Here is a 20,677-nt window from a genome sequence, read left to right as displayed (position 1 = left end):
ATACAAGCCATAGCCATAACTGACATAGCCATAACCATAGCCATAGCAGCCATAGCCATATCCATAGCAGCCACAGCCATGGTCATAGCAGACATACCCGCAGCCATAGCAGCCATAGCCATAGCCATAGCTATAGCAGCCATAGTCATAGCCATAGACATCGCAGCCATAGCCATAGCAAACATAGCCATAGCCATAGCCATACCAGCCATAGACATAGCCATAGCCACAGCAGCCATAGCCATAGTCATAGCAGCCATAGCCATAGCCATAGCAGCCATAGCCATAGCCATAGCAGCCTTAGCGATAGCCATAGCAGCCGTAGCCATAACCACAGCCATAGCTGCCACAGCCATAGCCATAGCAGCCATAGCCATGGCCAAAGACATAGCAGCCATAGACATAGACATAGCCATAGCCACAGCAGCCAATGCCATAGCCATAGCCATAGCAGCTATAGCCATAGCCAAAGCAGCCATCGCCAAAGCCATAGCAGCCATAGCCATAGCAGACATAGCCATAACCATAGCCATAACTGACATAGCCATAGCTATAGCAGCCATAGCCATAGCCATGGCGGCCATAGCAGCCATAGCCGTAGCCATAGCCATAGCCATAGCAGCCATAGCTATATACAAAGCAGCCACACACTTAGCCATAGACATAGCTGCCATAGACATAGCCATAGCCATAGCAGCCATAGACATAGCCATAGCCATTGGAGCCATAGCCATAGCCATAGCCATAGCAGCCATAGCCATAGCCATAGCAGCCATAGCCATAGCCATGGCGGCCATAGCAGCCATAGCCGTAGCCATAGCCATAGGCATAGCAGCCATAGCCATAGCCATAGAAGCCGTAGCCAAAACCATAGCAGCCGTATCCATAGGCGTAGTAGCCATAGCCATAGCCATAGCAGATACAGCCATAGCCACAGTCATAGGCATAGCCATAGCCATGGCAGCCATAGCCATAGCCATAGCCATAGCAGTCATAGCTATAGCGATAGCCATACAAGCCATAGGCATAGCCATAGCCATAGCAGCCATAGACATAACCATAACCACAGCGCCCATAGCCATAGCCACAGCAGCCGCAGCCATGGCCATAGTAGACATAGCCTTAGCCATAGCAGCCATAGCTATAGCCATAGCCATAGCAGCCGTAGCCATTGCCATAACCATAGCAGCCATAGCCATAGCCATAGCAGCCATAGCCATAACCATAACCATAGCGGCCATAGCTATAGCCATAGCAGCCGCAAGCATGGCCATAGTAGACATAGCCATAGCAATAGCAGCCATAGCCATAGCCATAGCAGCAATAGCCATACTCATAGCAGCCATAGCCATAGCCATAGCAGCCTAAGCCATAGCCATAGCAGCCATAGCGATAGCCATAGCAGCCGTAGCCATAGCCATAGCCATAGCAGCCATAGCTATATCCAAAGCAGCCACATACATAGCCATAGCCATAGCAGCCATAGACATAGCCATAGCCATTGCAGCCATAGCCATAGCCATAGCCATAGCAGCCATAGCCATAGCCATAGCAGCCATAGCCATAGCAGCCGCAACCAGAGCCATAGCCATAGCAGCCGTATCCGTAGCCATAGTAGACATAGCCATAGAAGCCATAGCCGTAACTGACATAGCCATAACCATAGCCATAGCAGCCATAGCCATATCCATAGCAGCCACAGCCATGGTCATAGTAGACATACCCGCAGCCATACCAGCCATAGCCATAGCCATAGCTATAGCAGCCGTAGCCATAGCCATAGACATCGCAGCCATAGCCATAGCAAACATAGCCATAGCCATAGCCATACCAGCCATAGACATAGCCATAGCCACAGCAGCCATAGCCATAGTCATAGCCATAGCAGCCATAGCCATAGCCATAGGAGCCATAGCCATAGCAGCCATAGCCATAGCCATACCCGTAGCCATAGCAGTCATCGCGATAGCCGTACCAGCCGTAGCCAATGCCATAGCCATAGCGGCCATAGCTATATCCAGAGCAGCCATAGCGACAGCCATAGCTGCCGTAGCCATAGCCATAGCCATAGCAGCCATAGCTATATCCACAGTAGACAGTGCCATAGCCATATCCATAGCAGCCATAGCCATAGCCATAGCAGCCATAGCCATAACCACAGCCATAGCTGCCATAGCCATAGCTATAGCAGCAATAGCCATGGCCAAAGCCATAGCATCCATAGCCATAGCAGACGCAGCCGTAGCCATAGCCATAGCAGCCATAACCATAGCCATGGCGCCTATGGCAAACATAGACGTAGCCATAGCCATAGCCATAGCAGCGGTAGCCATAGTCATAGCAGCCATAGCCATAACCATAGCCATAGCTGCCACAGCCATGGCCATAGCAGCCATAGCCATGGCCAAAGACATAGCAGCCATAGACATACACATAGCCATAGCCACAGCAGCCAATGCCATAGCCATAGCCATAGCAGCTATAGCCATAGCCAAAGCAGCCATCGCCAAAGCCATAGCAGCCATAGCCATAGCAGACACAGCCATAACCATAGCCATAACTGACATAGCCATAGCCATAGGAGACATAGCTATATCCACAGCAGCAATAGCCACAGCCGTAGCAGCCATGGGCATAGCCATCGGAGCCATAGCCATAGCAATAATAGCACGCATAGCGATAGCCATAGCAGCCTAGACATAGCCATTGCAGCCATAGCCATAGCCATAGCCACTGCAGCCAATGACATAGCCATAGCAGTTATAGCCATAGCCGTACCAGCCATAGGCATAGCTATAGCAGCTATAATCGTAGGCATAGCAGCTTTACCCACAGACAAAGTATCCACAGCCATAGTCATAGGAGCCATAGCCATAGCCATAGCAGCCATAGCGATAGCCATAGCAGCCATAGCCGTAGCCATAGCTGTAGCAGACATAGCCATAGCCACAGCCATAGCAGACATAGCCATAGCCATAGCAGCCATAGTCATAGCAATAGCAGGCATAGCCATAGCTATAGCAGCCATAGATATAGCAGCCATTGCCATAGCTGTAGCAGTAATAGTCATAGCCATAGCATATTTAGCCATAGCCAAAGCATCCATGGCCATAGCCATAGGAGCCATCGCCATATCCATAGGAGCCATAGCCATAGCCATAGCAGCCATAGCCGTAGCCATAGCAGCCATAGCCATAGCCATAGCAGTAGCCATAGCAGCAATAGTCATGGCCATAGCAGCCCTAGCAGCCGTAGCCATAGCCATAGCAGCCATAGGCATACCTATGCCAGCCATAGACATAGCAGCCATAGCCATAGCAATAGCACGCATAGCGATAACAATAGCAGCCGCAGCCATAGCCATAGCAGCCATAGCCACAACCACAGCAGCCATAGCCATAGCCATAGCAGTCATCGGCATAGCCATAGCCATAATAGTCATAGCCATAGCCATATCAGCCATAGCCATAGCTATAGCAGCCATAGCCGAAGCACCCATAGCCATAGCCATAGCAGCCATAGCCGTAGCCATAGCAGCCATAGCCATAGCCATAGCAGCCGTAGCCATAACCATAGCAGCCATAGCCATACCCATTGGAGCCCTAGCCATATCCATAGCATTAGCAGCCATAGCCATAGCTATAGCAGCCATTGCCAGAGCTGCCATAGGCATAGCCATAGCAGCCGTAGCCATAGCAGCCATAGCCATAGCCATACGAGCCATAGCCAATGCCACAACCACAGCAGCCGTAGCCATAGCCACAGCCATAACAGCCATAGCAACAGCCATAGCCACAGTAGCCAATTCCATAGCCATAGCAGTTATAGCCATAGCCGTTGCAGCCATAGGCATACCTTTAACATAGATATAGCAGCCATTGCCATAGCCATAGCAGCCATTGTCATAGCCATAGCAGCCATAGCGATAGCCATAGCAGCCGTAACCATAGCCATAGCAGCCATAGCCATGGCCATAGCAGCCATTGCCATGGCCATAGCAGCCATATCCATATGTATAGGTACCATAGCCATATCAGCCATAGCCATAGCTATCGCCGCCATAGCCAAAGCAGTCATAGCCATAGCTATAGCAGCCATAGCCATAGCCATAGCAGCCATAGCCGTAGCCATCGCAGCCATTGCCATACACATAGCCATAGCCATAGCAGCAATAGCAATAGCCATAGCAGCCAAAGACATAGCCATAGCCACATTAGCCGATGCCATAGCCATAGCAGTTATAGCCATAGCCGCAGCAGCCATAGGCATAGCTATACCAGCCATAGACATAGCAGACATAGCCATAGCTATAGCAGCCATTGTCATAGCCATAGCCATAGCCACAGCAGCCAATGCCATAGCCATAGCAGTCATAGCCGTAGCCATCGCAGCCATAGCCATAGCCATAGCATCCATAGCCATAGCAGCAACAGCCACAGCCATAGCAGCCATAGCAGCCATAGCCATAGCCATAGCAGCCATAGTCATAGCCATAGCATCCATAGCCATAGCCATAGCAGCCATAGCCATAGCCATAGCAGCCATAGCCGTACCCATCGCAGGCATAGCCATAGCCATAGCCATAGCCAGAGCAGCAACAGCAATAGCCATAGCAGCCATAGCAGACATAGCCATAGCCATAGCCAAAGTACCCATAGCCATAGCCATAGCAGTTATAGCCATAGCCATATCAGCCATAGCCATAGCTATAGCAGCCATAGCCAAAGCAGCCATAGCTATAGCCATAGCCGTAGCCAAAGCATTAGCAGCCATAGCAATAGCTACAGCAGCCATTGCTATAGCAGCCATAGGCATAGCCATTGCAGCCATAGCCATAGCCATACGGGCCATAGCCAATGCCATAGCCACAGCAGCCATAGCCATAGCCACAGCCATAGCAGCCATAGCCACAGCCATAGACATAGCAGCCATAGCCATAGCCATAGCCATAGCAGCAATAGCCATAGCCATAGCAGACATAGCCATAGCCATAGCAGCTTTATCCATAGCCAAAGCATCCATAGCCATAGTCATAGCAGGCATAGCCATAGCCATAGCAGCTTCAGCCATAGCCATAGCAGCCGTAGCCATAGCCATAGCAGCCATAGCCATAACCACAGCCATAGCTGCCACAGCGATAGCCATAGCAGCCATAGCCATAGCAGCCATAGCCATAGCCAAAGCAGCCATCGCCAAAGACATAGCAGCCATAGCCATAGCAGACATAGCCATAACCTTAGACATAACTGCCATAGCCATAGCCATAGCAGCCATAGCCATAGCAATAGCCATAGCGGTCATAGCCATAGCGATAGCCATAGAAGCCATAGCCATAGCCATAGCAGCAATAGCCATACTCATAGCAGCCATAGCCATAGCCATAGCAGCCATAGCCATAGCCATAGCAGCCATAGCGATGGCCATAGCAGCCGTAGCCATAGCCATAGCAAACATAGCCATAGCCATAGCCATACCAGCCATAGACATAGCCATAGCCACAGCAGCCATAGCCATAGTCATAGCCATAGCAGCCATAGCCATAGCCATAGGAGCCATAGCCATAGCAGCCATAGCCATAGCCATACCCGTAGTCATAGCAGTCATCGCGATAGCCGTACCAGCCGTAGCCATTGCCATAGCCATAGCGGCCATAGCTATATCAAGAGCAGCCATTGCGACAGCCATAGCTGCCGTAGCCATAGCCATAGCGATAGCAGCCATAGCTATATCCATAGTAGACAGTGCCATAGCCATAGCCAGAGCAGCCATAGCCATAGCCATAGCAGCCATAGCCATAACCACAGCCATAGCTGCCATAGCCATAGCTATAGCAGCAATAGCCATGGCCAAAGCCATAGCATCCATAGCCATAGCAGACGCAGCCGTAGCCATAGCCATAGCAGCCATAGCCATAGCCATGGCGCCTATGGCAGACATAGACGTAGCCATAGCCATAGCCATAGCAGCGGTAGACATAGTCATAGCAGCCATAACCATAACCACAGCCATAGCTGCCACAGCCATAGCCATAGCCATGGCCTAAGCCATAGCAGCCATAGACATAACCATAGCGACTGCAGCCAATGGCATAGCCATAGCCATAGCAGCTATAGCCATTGCCAAAGCAGCCATAGCCAAAGCCATAGCAGCCATAGCCATAGCCATGGTGGCCCGAGCAGCCATAGTCGTAGCCATAGCCATAGCCATAGCAGCCATGCCATAGCCATAGCAGCTATAGCCATTGCCACAGTCATAGCCGTTAGCAGCCGTATCCAGAGCCATAGGAGCCATAGCCGTAGCCATAGCAGCCATAGCCCTAGACAAAGCCAAAGCCATAGCTGCCATTGCCATAGCCATAACAGCCATAGACATGACCATAGCCATAGCCAGAGCCATAGCAGCCATAGCTATAGCAGCCATAGACATGGTCATAGTAGACATACCCGCAGCTAGAGCAACCATAGCCATAACCATAGCAGTCATAGCCATAGCGATAACGATAGAAGCCACAGCCATGAAAGGCTTAGCCATAGCAGCCAAAGCTATAGCCGTAGCAGCTATAGCCATAGCAACAGTCATAGCCATAGCAGCCGTATCAATAGCTATAATAGCCATAGCGATAGCCATAGCCATAGCAGCCATAGCCATAGCCATACTAGCCGTAGCCATAGCCATAGCAGACACAGCCATAGCCATAGCAGCCATAGCCATAACCACAGCCATAGCTGCCATAGCCATAGCTAAAGCAGCAGTAGCCATGGCCAAAGCCATAGCAACCATAGCCATACCAGACGCAGCCGTAGCCATAGCCATAGCAGCCATAGCCATAGCCATGGCGCCAATGGCAGACATAGACGTAGCCATAGCCATAGCCATAGCAGCTATAGCCATAGCCAAAGCAGCCATCGCCAAAGCGATAGCAGCCATAGCCATAGCAGACATAGCCATAACCTTAGCTATAACTGCCATTGCCATAGCCATAGCAGGCGTAGCCATAGCAGACATAGCCATAACCATAGCCATGACTGCCATAGCCATAGCCATAGCAGCCATAGCCATGGACATTGTAGCCGTTGCCATAGCCATAGCAGCCATAGCCATAGCCATAGCCATAGCATTCATAGCCATACCGATAGCCATAGAGGCCATAGCCATTGAAGACATAGCCATAGCAGCCATAGCCATAGCCATAGCAGACATAGCCATAGCCATAGCAGTAGCCATAGCAGCAATAGCCATAGGAATAGCAGCCATAGAAGCCATAGCCATAGCCATAGCAATAGGCATAGCAGCAATAGCCATAGGCATAGCAGCCATAGACGCCATAGCTATAGCCATAGCAGCCATAGCCATAGCAATAGCACGAATAGCGATAGCCATAGCAGCCGCAGCCATAGCCATAGCAGCCGTAGCCATAACCATAGCAGGCATAGCCATAGCCATAGCAGCCATAGCCGTAGCCATCGCAGCCATAGTAATAGCCATAGCCATAGCCATAGCAGCAATAGCAATAGCCATACAGCCATAGCAGCCATAGCCATAGCCATAGCAGCCATAGCCATAGCCACAGCCATAGCAGACATAGCCATAGCCAAAGCAGCAATAGTCATAGCAATAGCAGACATAGCCATAGACATAGCAGCTTTAGCCATAGTCATAGCAGTCATAGCAGACGTAGCCATAGCCATAGCAGCCATAGCCATAGCCATAGCCATAGCAGCCATAGCCATAGCCATAGGACGCATAGCAACAGCCATAGCAGCCATAGCCATAGCCATATCAGCCATAGCCATAACCATAGCCATAGCAGCAATAGCCATAGCCATAGCAGACATAGCCATAGCCATAGCAGCTTTATCCATAGCCAAAGCATCCATAGCCATAGTCATAGCAGGCATGGCCATAGCCATAGCAGCTTCAGCCATAGCCATAGCAGCCGTAGCCATAGCCATAGCAGCCATAGCCATAACCACAGCCATAGCTGCAACAGCCGTAGCCATAGCAGCCATAGCCATAGCCGCTATAGCCATAGCCAAAGCAGCCATCGCCAAAGACATAGCAGCCATAGCCATAGCAGACATAGCCATAACCTTAGCCATAACTGCCATAGACATAGCCATCGCAGCCATAGCCATAGCAATAGCCATAGCGGTCGTAGCCATAGCGATAGCCATAGAAGCCATAGCCATAGCCATAGCAGCCATAGCCATAACCATAACCATAGCGGTCACAGCCATAGCCATAGCAGCCGCAGCCATGGCCATAGTAGACATAGCCATAGCAATAGCAGCCATAGCCATAGCCATAGCAGCAATAGCCATACTCATAGCAGCCATAGCCATAGCCATAGCAGCCATAGCCATAGCCATAGCAGCCATAGCCATATCCATAGCAGCCACAGCCATGGTCATAGTAGACATACCCGCAGCCATAGCAGCCATAGCCATAGCCATAGCTATAGCAGCCATAGCCATAGCCATAGACATAGCAGCCATAGCCATAGCAAACGTAGCCATAGCCATAGCCATACCAGCCATAGACATAGGCATAGCTATAGCAGCAATAGCCATGGCCATAGCAGCCATAGCCATAGCCATGGCGCCTATGGCAGACATAGGCGTAGCCACAGCCATAGCCATAGTAGCGGTAGCCATAGTCATAGCAGCCATAGCCATAACCACAGCCATAGCTGCCACAGCCATAGCCATAGCAGCCATAGCCATGGCCAAAGACATAGCAGCCATAGACATAGAAATAGCCCTAGCCACAGCAGCCAATGCCATAGCCATAGCCATAGCAGCTATAGCCATAGCCAAAGCAGCCATCGCCAAAGACATAGCAGCCATAGCCATAGCACACATAGCCATAACCTTAGCCATAACTGCCATAGCCATAGCCATAGCAGCCGTAGCCGTAGCACACATAGCCATAACCATAGCCATTACTGCCATAGCCATAGCCATAGCAGCCGTAGCCATTGCCATAACCATAGCAGCCATAGCCATAACCATAGCAGTCATAGCCATAGCGATAGCCAGAGAGGCCAATGCCATAAAACGCATAGCCATAGCAGCCATAGCCATAGCAATAGCCATAGCGGTCATAGCCATAGCGATAGCCATAGAAGCCATAGCCATAGCCATAGCAGCCATAGCCATATCCACAGCAGACGCAGCCATGGCCATAGTAGACATAGCCTTAGCCATAGCAGCCATAGCTATAGCCATAGCCATAGCAGCCATAGCCATAGCCATAACCATAGCAGCCATAGCCATAACCATAGCAGTCATAGCCATAGCGATGGCCAGAGAGGCCAATGCCATAAAAGGCATAGCCATAGCAGCCATAGCCATAGCCATAGCAGCAATAGCCATACTCATAGCAGCCATAGACATAGCCATAGCAGCCATAGCCATAGCCATAGCAGCCATAGCTATAGCCATAGCAGCCGGAGCCATAGCCATAGCAATAGCAGCCATAGCTATATCCAAAGCAGCCACATACATAGCCATAGCCATACCAGCCATAGACATAGCCATAGCCATTGCAGACATAGCCATAGCCATAGCCATAGCAGCCATAGCCATAGCCATAGCAGCCATAGCCATAGCAGCCGCAACCATAGCCATAGCCATAGAAGCCGTATCCGTAGCCATAGTAGACATAGCCATACAAGCCATAGCCATAACTGACATAGCCATAACCATAGCCATAGCAGCCATAGCCATATCCATAGCAGCCACAGCCATGGTCATAGCAGACATACCCGCAGCCATAGCAGCCATAGCCATAGCCATAGCTATAGCAGCCATAGTCATAGCCATAGACATCGCAGCCATAGCCATAGCAAACATAGCCATAGCCATAGCCATACCAGCCATAGACATAGCCATAGCCACAGCAGCCATAGCCATAGTCATAGCAGCCATAGCCATAGCCATAGCAGCCATAGCCATAGCCATAGCAGCCTTAGCGATAGCCATAGCAGCCGTAGCCATAACCACAGCCATAGCTGCCACAGCCATAGCCATAGCAGCCATAGCCATGGCCAAAGACATAGCAGCCATAGACATAGACATAGCCATAGCCACAGCAGCCAATGCCATAGCCATAGCCATAGCAGCTATAGCCATAGCCAAAGCAGCCATCGCCAAAGCCATAGCAGCCATAGCCATAGCAGACATAGCCATAACCATAGCCATAACTGACATAGCCATAGCTATAGCAGCCATAGCCATAGCCATGGCGGCCATAGCAGCCATAGCCGTAGCCATAGCCATAGCCATAGCAGCCATAGCTATATACAAAGCAGCCACACACTTAGCCATAGACATAGCTGCCATAGACATAGCCATAGCCATAGCAGCCATAGACATAGCCATAGCCATTGGAGCCATAGCCATAGCCATAGCCATAGCAGCCATAGCCATAGCCATAGCAGCCATAGCCATAGCCATGGCGGCCATAGCAGCCATAGCCGTAGCCATAGCCATAGGCATAGCAGCCATAGCCATAGCCATAGAAGCCGTAGCCAAAACCATAGCAGCCGTATCCATAGGCGTAGTAGCCATAGCCATAGCCATAGCAGATACAGCCATAGCCACAGTCATAGGCATAGCCATAGCCATGGCAGCCATAGCCATAGCCATAGCCATAGCAGTCATAGCTATAGCGATAGCCATACAAGCCATAGGCATAGCCATAGCCATAGCAGCCATAGCCATAACCATAACCACAGCGCCCATAGCCATAGCCACAGCAGCCGCAGCCATGGCCATAGTAGACATAGCCTTAGCCATAGCAGCCATAGCTATAGCCATAGCCATAGCAGCCGTAGCCATTGCCATAACCATAGCAGCCATAGCCATAGCCATAGCAGCCATAGCCATAACCATAACCATAGCGGCCATAGCTATAGCCATAGCAGCCGCAAGCATGGCCATAGTAGACATAGCCATAGCAATAGCAGCCATAGCCATAGCCATAGCAGCAATAGCCATACTCATAGCAGCCATAGCCATAGCCATAGCAGCCTAAGCCATAGCCATAGCAGCCATAGCGATAGCCATAGCAGCCGTAGCCATAGCCATAGCCATAGCAGCCATAGCTATATCCAAAGCAGCCACATACATAGCCATAGCCATAGCAGCCATAGACATAGCCATAGCCATTGCAGCCATAGCCATAGCCATAGCAGCCATAGCCATAGCCATAGCAGCCATAGCCATAGCAGCCGCAACCAGAGCCATAGCCATAGCAGCCGTATCCGTAGCCATAGTAGACATAGCCATAGAAGCCATAGCCGTAACTGACATAGCCATAACCATAGCCATAGCAGCCATAGCCATATCCATAGCAGCCACAGCCATGGTCATAGTAGACATACCCGCAGCCATACCAGCCATAGCCATAGCCATAGCTATAGCAGCCGTAGCCATAGCCATAGACATCGCAGCCATAGCCATAGCAAACATAGCCATAGCCATAGCCATACCAGCCATAGACATAGCCATAGCCACAGCAGCCATAGCCATAGTCATAGCCATAGCAGCCATAGCCATAGCCATAGGAGCCATAGCCATAGCAGCCATAGCCATAGCCATACCCGTAGCCATAGCAGTCATCGCGATAGCCGTACCAGCCGTAGCCAATGCCATAGCCATAGCGGCCATAGCTATATCCAGAGCAGCCATAGCGACAGCCATAGCTGCCGTAGCCATAGCCATAGCCATAGCAGCCATAGCTATATCCACAGTAGACAGTGCCATAGCCATATCCATAGCAGCCATAGCCATAGCCATAGCAGCCATAGCCATAACCACAGCCATAGCTGCCATAGCCATAGCTATAGCAGCAATAGCCATGGCCAAAGCCATAGCATCCATAGCCATAGCAGACGCAGCCGTAGCCATAGCCATAGCAGCCATAACCATAGCCATGGCGCCTATGGCAGACATAGACGTAGCCATAGCCATAGCCATAGCAGCGGTAGCCATAGTCATAGCAGCCATAGCCATAACCATAGCCATAGCTGCCACAGCCATGGCCATAGCAGCCATAGCCATGGCCAAAGACATAGCAGCCATAGACATACACATAGCCATAGCCACAGCAGCCAATGCCATAGCCATAGCCATAGCAGCTATAGCCATAGCCAAAGCAGCCATCGCCAAAGCCATAGCAGCCATAGCCATAGCAGACACAGCCATAACCATAGCCATAACTGACATAGCCATAGCCATAGGAGACATAGCTATATCCACAGCAGCAATAGCCACAGCCGTAGCAGCCATGGGCATAGCCATCGGAGCCATAGCCATAGCAATAATAGCACGCATAGCGATAGCCATAGCAGCCTAGACATAGCCATTGCAGCCATAGCCATAGCCATAGCCACTGCAGCCAATGACATAGCCATAGCAGTTATAGCCATAGCCGTACCAGCCATAGGCATAGCTATAGCAGCTATAATCGTAGGCATAGCAGCTTTAGCCACAGACAAAGTATCCACAGCCATAGTCATAGGAGCCATAGCCATAGCCATAGCAGCCATAGCGATAGCCATAGCAGCCATAGCCGTAGCCATAGCTGTAGCAGACATAGCCATAGCCACAGCCATAGCAGACATAGCCATAGCCATAGCAGCCATAGTCATAGCAATAGCAGGCATAGCCATAGCTATAGCAGCCATAGATATAGCAGCCATTGCCATAGCTGTAGCAGTAATAGTCATAGCCATAGCATATTTAGCCATAGCCAAAGCATCCATGGCCATAGCCATAGGAGCCATCGCCATATCCATAGGAGCCATAGCCATAGCCATAGCAGCCATAGCCGTAGCCATAGCAGCCATAGCCATAGCCATAGCAGTAGCCATAGCAGCAATAGTCATGGCCATAGCAGCCCTAGCAGCCGTAGCCATAGCCATAGCAGCCATAGGCATACCTATGCCAGCCATAGACATAGCAGCCATAGCCATAGCAATAGCACGCATAGCGATAACAATAGCAGCCGCAGCCATAGCCATAGCAGCCATAGCCACAACCACAGCAGCCATAGCCATAGCCATAGCAGTCATCGGCATAGCCATAGCCATAATAGTCATAGCCATAGCCATATCAGCCATAGCCATAGCTATAGCAGCCATAGCCGAAGCACCCATAGCCATAGCCATAGCAGCCATAGCCGTAGCCATAGCAGCCATAGCCATAGCCATAGCAGCCGTAGCCATAACCATAGCAGCCATAGCCATACCCATTGGAGCCCTAGCCATATCCATAGCATTAGCAGCCATAGCCATAGCTATAGCAGCCATTGCCAGAGCTGCCATAGGCATAGCCATAGCAGCCGTAGCCATAGCAGCCATAGCCATAGCCATACGAGCCATAGCCAATGCCACAACCACAGCAGCCGTAGCCATAGCCACAGCCATAACAGCCATAGCAACAGCCATAGCCACAGTAGCCAATTCCATAGCCATAGCAGTTATAGCCATAGCCGTTGCAGCCATAGGCATACCTTTAACATAGATATAGCAGCCATTGCCATAGCCATAGCAGCCATTGTCATAGCCATAGCAGCCATAGCGATAGCCATAGCAGCCGTAACCATAGCCATAGCAGCCATAGCCATGGCCATAGCAGCCATTGCCATGGCCATAGCAGCCATATCCATATGTATAGGTACCATAGCCATATCAGCCATAGCCATAGCTATCGCCGCCATAGCCAAAGCAGTCATAGCCATAGCTATAGCAGCCATAGCCATAGCCATAGCAGCCATAGCCGTAGCCATCGCAGCCATTGCCATACACATAGCCATAGCCATAGCAGCAATAGCAATAGCCATAGCAGCCAAAGACATAGCCATAGCCACATTAGCCGATGCCATAGCCATAGCAGTTATAGCCATAGCCGCAGCAGCCATAGGCATAGCTATACCAGCCATAGACATAGCAGACATAGCCATAGCTATAGCAGCCATTGTCATAGCCATAGCCATAGCCACAGCAGCCAATGCCATAGCCATAGCAGTCATAGCCGTAGCCATCGCAGCCATAGCCATAGCCATAGCATCCATAGCCATAGCAGCAACAGCCACAGCCATAGCAGCCATAGCAGCCATAGCCATAGCCATAGCAGCCATAGTCATAGCCATAGCATCCATAGCCATAGCCATAGCAGCCATAGCCATAGCCATAGCAGCCATAGCCGTACCCATCGCAGGCATAGCCATAGCCATAGCCATAGCCAGAGCAGCAACAGCAATAGCCATAGCAGCCATAGCAGACATAGCCATAGCCATAGCCAAAGTACCCATAGCCATAGCCATAGCAGTTATAGCCATAGCCATATCAGCCATAGCCATAGCTATAGCAGCCATAGCCAAAGCAGCCATAGCTATAGCCATAGCCGTAGCCAAAGCATTAGCAGCCATAGCAATAGCTACAGCAGCCATTGCTATAGCAGCCATAGGCATAGCCATTGCAGCCATAGCCATAGCCATACGGGCCATAGCCAATGCCATAGCCACAGCAGCCATAGCCATAGCCACAGCCATAGCAGCCATAGCCACAGCCATAGACATAGCAGCCATAGCCATAGCCATAGCCATAGCAGCAATAGCCATAGCCATAGCAGACATAGCCATAGCCATAGCAGCTTTATCCATAGCCAAAGCATCCATAGCCATAGTCATAGCAGGCATAGCCATAGCCATAGCAGCTTCAGCCATAGCCATAGCAGCCGTAGCCATAGCCATAGCAGCCATAGCCATAACCACAGCCATAGCTGCCACAGCGATAGCCATAGCAGCCATAGCCATAGCAGCCATAGCCATAGCCAAAGCAGCCATCGCCAAAGACATAGCAGCCATAGCCATAGCAGACATAGCCATAACCTTAGCCATAACTGCCATAGCCATAGCCATAGCAGCCATAGCCATAGCAATAGCCATAGCGGTCATAGCCATAGCGATAGCCATAGAAGCCATAGCCATAGCCATAGCAGCAATAGCCATACTCATAGCAGCCATAGCCATAGCCATAGCAGCCATAGCCATAGCCATAGCAGCCATAGCGATGGCCATAGCAGCCGTAGCCATAGCCATAGCAAACATAGCCATAGCCATAGCCATACCAGCCATAGACATAGCCATAGCCACAGCAGCCATAGCCATAGTCATAGCCATAGCAGCCATAGCCATAGCCATAGGAGCCATAGCCATAGCAGCCATAGCCATAGCCATACCCGTAGTCATAGCAGTCATCGCGATAGCCGTACCAGCCGTAGCCATTGCCATAGCCATAGCGGCCATAGCTATATCAAGAGCAGCCATTGCGACAGCCATAGCTGCCGTAGCCATAGCCATAGCGATAGCAGCCATAGCTATATCCATAGTAGACAGTGCCATAGCCATAGCCAGAGCAGCCATAGCCATAGCCATAGCAGCCATAGCCATAACCACAGCCATAGCTGCCATAGCCATAGCTATAGCAGCAATAGCCATGGCCAAAGCCATAGCATCCATAGCCATAGCAGACGCAGCCGTAGCCATAGCCATAGCAGCCATAGCCATAGCCATGGCGCCTATGGCAGACATAGACGTAGCCATAGCCATAGCCATAGCAGCGGTAGACATAGTCATAGCAGCCATAACCATAACCACAGCCATAGCTGCCACAGCCATAGCCATAGCCATGGCCTAAGCCATAGCAGCCATAGACATAACCATAGCGACTGCAGCCAATGGCATAGACATAGCCATAGCAGCTATAGCCATTGCCAAAGCAGCCATAGCCAAAGCCATAGCAGCCATAGCCATAGCCATGGTGGCCCGAGCAGCCATAGTCGTAGCCATAGCCATAGCCATAGCAGCCATGCCATAGCCATAGCAGCTATAGCCATTGCCACAGTCATAGCCGTTAGCAGCCGTATCCAGAGCCATAGGAGCCATAGCCGTAGCCATAGCAGCCATAGCCCTAGACAAAGCCAAAGCCATAGCTGCCATTGCCATAGCCATAACAGCCATAGACATGACCATAGCCATAGCCAGAGCCATAGCAGCCATAGCCATAGCCATACTAGCCGTAGCCATAGCCATAGCAGACACAGCCATAGCCATAGCAGCCATAGCCATAACCACAGCCATAGCTGCCATAGCCATAGCTAAAGCAGCAGTAGCCATGGCCAAAGCCATAGCAACCATAGCCATACCAGACGCAGCCGTAGCCATAGCCATAGCAGCCATAGCCATAGCCATGGCGCCAATGGCAGACATAGACGTAGCCATAGCCATAGCCATAGCAGCTATAGCCATAGCCAAAGCAGCCATCGCCAAAGCGATAGCAGCCATAGCCATAGCAGACATAGCCATAACCTTAGCTATAACTGCCATTGCCATAGCCATAGCAGGCGTAGCCATAGCAGACATAGCCATAACCATAGCCATGACTGCCATAGCCATAGCCATAGCAGCCATAGCCATGGACATTGTAGCCGTTGCCATAGCCATAGCAGCCATAGCCATAGCCATAGCCATAGCCATAGCCATAGCATTCATAGCCATACCGATAGCCATAGAGGCCATAGCCATTGAAGACATAGCCATAGCAGCCATAGCCATAGCCATAGCAGACATAGCCATAGCCATAGCAGTAGCCATAGCAGCAATAGCCATAGGAATAGCAGCCATAGAAGCCATAGCCATAGCCATAGCAATAGGCATAGCAGCAATAGCCATAGGCATAGCAGCCATAGACGCCATAGCTATAGCCATAGCAGCCATAGCCATAGCAATAGCACGAATAGCGATAGCCATAGCAGCCGCAGCCATAGCCATAGCAGCCGTAGCCATAACCATAGCAGGCATAGCCATAGCCATAGCAGCCATAGCCGTAGCCATCGCAGCCATAGTAATAGCCATAGCCATAGCCATAGCAGCAATAGCAATAGCCATACAGCCATAGCAGCCATAGCCATAGCCATAGCAGCCATAGCCATAGCCACAGCCATAGCAGACATAGCCATAGCCAAAGCAGCAATAGTCATAGCAATAGCAGACATAGCCATAGACATAGCAGCTTTAGCCATAGTCATAGCAGTCATAGCAGACGTAGCCATAGCCATAGCAGCCATAGCCATAGCCATAGCCATAGCAGCCATAGCCATAGCCATAGGACGCATAGCAACAGCCATAGCAGCCATAGCCATAGCCATATCAGCCATAGCCATAACCATAGCCATAGCAGCAATAGCCATAGCCATAGCAGACATAGCCATAGCCATAGCAGCTTTATCCATAGCCAAAGCATCCATAGCCATAGTCATAGCAGGCATGGCCATAGCCATAGCAGCTTCAGCCATAGCCATAGCAGCCGTAGCCATAGCCATAGCAGCCATAGCCATAACCACAGCCATAGCTGCAACAGCCGTAGCCATAGCAGCCATAGCCATAGCAGCTATAGCCATAGCCAAAGCAGCCATCGCCAAAGACATAGCAGCCATAGCCATAGCAGACATAGCCATAACCTTAGCCATAACTGCCATAGACATAGCCATCGCAGCCATAGCCATAGCAATAGCCATAGCGGTCGTAGCCATAGCGATAGCCATAGAAGCCATAGCCATAGCCATAGCAGCCATAGCCATAACCATAACCATAGCGGTCACAGCCATAGCCATAGCAGCCGCAGCCATGGCCATAGTAGACATAGCCATAGCAATAGCAGCCATAGCCATAGCCATAGCAGCAATAGCCATACTCATAGCAGCCATAGCCATAGCCATAGCAGCCATAGCCATAGCCATAGCAGCCATAGCGATAGCCATAGCAGCCGTAGCCATAGCCATAGCAATAGCAGCCATAGCTATATCCAAAGCAGCCACATACATAGCCATAGCCATAGCAGCCATATACATAGCCATAGCCATTGCAGACATAGCCATAGCCATAGCCATAGCAGCCATAGCCATAGCCATAGCTCTAGCAGCCATAGCCATAGCCATAGACATCGCAGCCATAGCGATAGCCATAGCAGCCATAGCCGTAGCCATAGCTGTAGCAGACATAGCCATAGCCACAGCCATAGCAGACATAGCCATAGCCATAGCAGCCATAGTCATAGCAATAGCAGCCATAGCCATAGCTATAGCAGCCATAGATATAGCAGCCATTGCCATAGCTGTAGCAGTAATAGTCATAGCCATAGCAGATTTAGCCATAGCCAAAGCATCCATAGCCATAGCCATAGGAGCCATCGCCATATCCATAGGAGCCATAGCCATAGCCATAGCAGCCATAGCCGTAGCCATAGCAGCCATAGCCATAGCCATAGCGGTAGCCATAGCAGGAATAGCCATAGCCATAGCAGAAATAGCAGCCATAGTCATAGCCATAGCAGCCATAGCCATAGCAATAGCACGCATAGCGATAACCTTAGGAGCCGCAGCCATAGCCATAGCAGCCGTTGCCATATCCATAGCATCCATAGCCATAGCCATAGCGGCCATAGCCATAGCCAAAGCATCCATAGCCATAGCCATAGCAGCTATAGCCATAGGCATATCAGCCATAGCCATAGCTATAGCAGCCATAGCCAAAGGAGCCATAGCCATAGCCATAGCAGCCATAGCCATAGCCATAGCAGTCATAGCCATAGCTATAGCAGCCCTAGCCAAAGCAGCCATAGCCATAGCCATAGCAGCCATAGCCGTAGCCATTGCAGCCATAGCCATAGCCATAGCAGCCGTAGCCATAGCAGCCATAGCAATAGCCATACGAGCCATAGCCAATGGCGTAGCCACAGCAGCCGTAGCCATAGCCACAGCCGTAACAGCCATAGCAACAGCCATAGCAATAGCAGCCATAGCTATATCCATAGTAGCCATAGCCATAGCCATAGCCATAGCAGCCATAGACATAGATATAGCCACAGTAGCCAATGCCATAGCCATAGCAGTTATAGCCATAGCCGTAGCAGCCATTGTCATAGCCATAGCCACAGCCATAGCAGCAATAGCCATAGCCATAGCCATAGCCATAGCAGCAATAGTCATAGCCATATCCATAGCAGCCATAACCATAGCCATAGCAGCCATAGCCATAGCCATAGCAGCCGTAGCCGTAGCACACATAGCCATAACCATAGCCATTACTGCCATAGCCATAGCCATAGCAGCCGTAGCCATTGCCATAACCATAGCAGCCATAGCCATATCCACAGCAGCAGCAGCCATGGCCATAGTAGACATAGCCTTAGCCATAGCAGCCATAGCTATAGCCATAGCCATAGCAGCCATAGCCATAGCCATAACCATAGCAGCCATAGCCATAACCATAGCAGTCATAGCCATAGCGATAGCCAGAGAGGCCAATGCCATAAAAGGCATAGCCATAGCAGCCATAGCCATAGCAATAGCCATAGCGGTCATAGCCATAGCTATAGCCATAGAAGCCATAGCCATAGCCATAGCAGCCATAGCCATATCCACAGCAGCAGCAGCCATGGCCATAGTAGACATAGCCTTAGCCATAGCAGCCATAGCTATAGCCATAGCCATAGCAGCCATAGCCATAGCCATAACCATAGCAGCCATAGCCATAACCATAGCAGTCATAGCCATAGCGATAGCCAGAGAGGCCAATGCCATAAAAGGCATAGCCATAGCAGCCATAGCCATAGCAATAGCCATAGCGGTCATAGCCATAGCGATAGCCATAGAAGCCATAGCCATAGCCATAGCAGCCATAGCCATAACCATAACCATAGCGGCCATAGCCATAGCCATAGCAGCCGCAGCCATGGCCACAGTAGACATAGCCATAGCAATAGCTGCCATAGCCATCACACATAGCAGCAATAGCCATACTCATAGCAGCCATAGACATAGCCATAGCAGCAATAGCCATAGCCATAGCAGACATAGCCATAGCCATAGCAGCTTTATCCATAGCCAAAGCATCCATAGCCATAGTCATAGCAGGCATGGCCATAGCCATAGCAGCTTCAGCCATAGCCATAGCAGCCGTAGCCATAGCCATAGCAGCCATAGCCATAACCACAGCCATAGCTGCCACAGCCGTAGCCATAGCAGCCATAGCCATAGCAGCTATAGCCATAGCCAAAGCAGCCATCGCCAAAGACATAGCAGCCATAGCCATAGCAGACATAGCCATAACCTTAGCCATAACTGCCATAGCCATAGCCATAGCAGCCATAGCCATAGCAATAGCCATAGCGGTCGTAGCCATAGCGATAGCCATAGAAGCCATAGCCATAGCCATAGCAGCCATAGCCATAACCATAACCATAGCGGTCACAGCCATAGCCATAGCAGCCATAGCCATGGCCAAAGACATAGCAGCCATAGACATAGACATAGCCATAGCCACAGCAGCCAATGCCATAGCCATAGCCATAGCAGCTATAGCCATAGCCAAAGCAGCCATCGCCAAAGCCATAGCAGCCATAGCCATAGCAGACATAGCCATAACCATAGCCATAACTGACATAGCCATAGCTATAGCAGCCATAGCCATAGCCATGGCGGCCATAGCAGCCATAGCCGTAGCCATAGCCATACCCATAGCAGCCATAGCTATATACAAAGCAGCCACACACTTAGCCATAGACATAGCAGCCATAGACATAGCCATAGCCATAGCAGCCATAGACATA

This window comes from Calliopsis andreniformis, unplaced genomic scaffold (assembly GCF_051401765.1).
Source record: "Calliopsis andreniformis isolate RMS-2024a unplaced genomic scaffold, iyCalAndr_principal scaffold0197, whole genome shotgun sequence".
NCBI lineage: Eukaryota > Metazoa > Arthropoda > Insecta > Hymenoptera > Andrenidae > Calliopsis > Calliopsis andreniformis.
The sequence above is the reverse complement of the archived record's forward strand: the minus strand, read 5'-3'. Positions refer to the sequence as shown.